Below are 1,567 nucleotides of genomic sequence, written 5' to 3' on the forward strand. Positions count from 1 at the left end.
ACTCCATTCCATTCCATTCCATTCCATTCTATTCCATTCCATTCAATTCGATTCCATTCTATTCCATTCGATTCCATTCCATTCCATTTCATTTTATTCCAATCCATTCCATTCCATTCTATTCCATTGAATTCCATTCCATTCCATTCCATTCCATCCAATTCCATTCCTTTCCATTCCAATCCATTCCATTCTACTCGGGTTGATTCCATTCCATTCCATTCCATTCCATTCCATTCCATTCCATTCCATTCCATTCGATTCCATTCCATTCCATTCCATTCCATTCCATTCCATTCCATTCCATTCCATTCCATTGCATTCCATTCGATTCCATTCGATTCCATTCCATTCGATTCCATTCGATATCATTCGATTCCATTCCATCCCATTCAATTCCATTCCATTCCATTCCGTTCTACTCGGGTTGATTCCATTCCATTCCGTTTCATTCCATTCCATTCCATTCCATTCCATTCCATTCCGTTCTAATCGGTTTGATTCCACCCCATTCCATTCCATTCCATTCCATTCCATTCCATTCCATTCCATTCCATTCCATTCCCTTGCATTCCAACCCATTCCGTTCTACTCGGGTTGATTCCATTCCATTCCATTCCATTCCATTCCATTCCATTCCATTCCATTCCATTCCATTCCATTCCATTCGATTCCATTCCATTCCATTCCATTCCATTTCATTCCAAACCATTCCATTCTACTCGGGTTCATCATTCCATTCCATTCCATTCCATTCCATTCCACTCGGGTTCTTTCCATTCCATTCCATTCCATTCCATTCCATTCCATTCCATTCCATTCCATTCCATTCCATTCCGTTCTAATCATGTTGATTTCCATTCCATTCCATTCCATTCCATTCCATTCCATTCCATTCCATTCCACTCCATTCCATTCCGTTCTATTCGGGTTGATTCCATTCCATTCCATTCCATTCCATTCCATTCCATTCCATTCCATTCCATTCCATTCTATTCCATTCCGTTCTACTCGGCTTGAATCCATTGATTTCCGTTCCGTTCCGTTCCGTCCCGACACGTCCCGTCCCGTCCCGTCCCGTCCCGTCCCATCCCGTCCCGTCCCGTCCCGTGCCGTTGTACTCGGGTTGATTCCATTCCACTCCGTTCCGTTCATTTCCGTTCCGTTCCATTCAGTTCCACGCGGGTTGATTCAATTCCATTCTATTCCATTCCATTCCATTCCATTCCATTCCTTTCCATTCTACTCGGGTTCATTCCATGCCGTTCCGTTCCGTTCCATTGCGTCCCATCCCGACGCGTCCCGTCCCGTCCCGTCCCGTCAAATTACGTTCCGTTCTGATCGGGTTGATTCCGTTCCATTCCGTTCCGTTCCTTTCCGTTCCGTTCCATTCCGTTACACGCGGGTTGATTCAATTCCATTCTATTACATTGAATTCCATTCCATTCCATTCCATTCCATTCTACTCGGATTGATTGCATTCCATTCCATTCCATTCCAGTCCATTCCAATCCATTCCATTCTACTCGGGTTGATTCCATTCCATTCCATTCCATTCCATTCCATT

Source organism: Gorilla gorilla, chromosome 17, assembly GCF_029281585.2.
Source record: "Gorilla gorilla gorilla isolate KB3781 chromosome 17, NHGRI_mGorGor1-v2.1_pri, whole genome shotgun sequence".
NCBI classification, from domain to species: domain Eukaryota; kingdom Metazoa; phylum Chordata; class Mammalia; order Primates; family Hominidae; genus Gorilla; species Gorilla gorilla.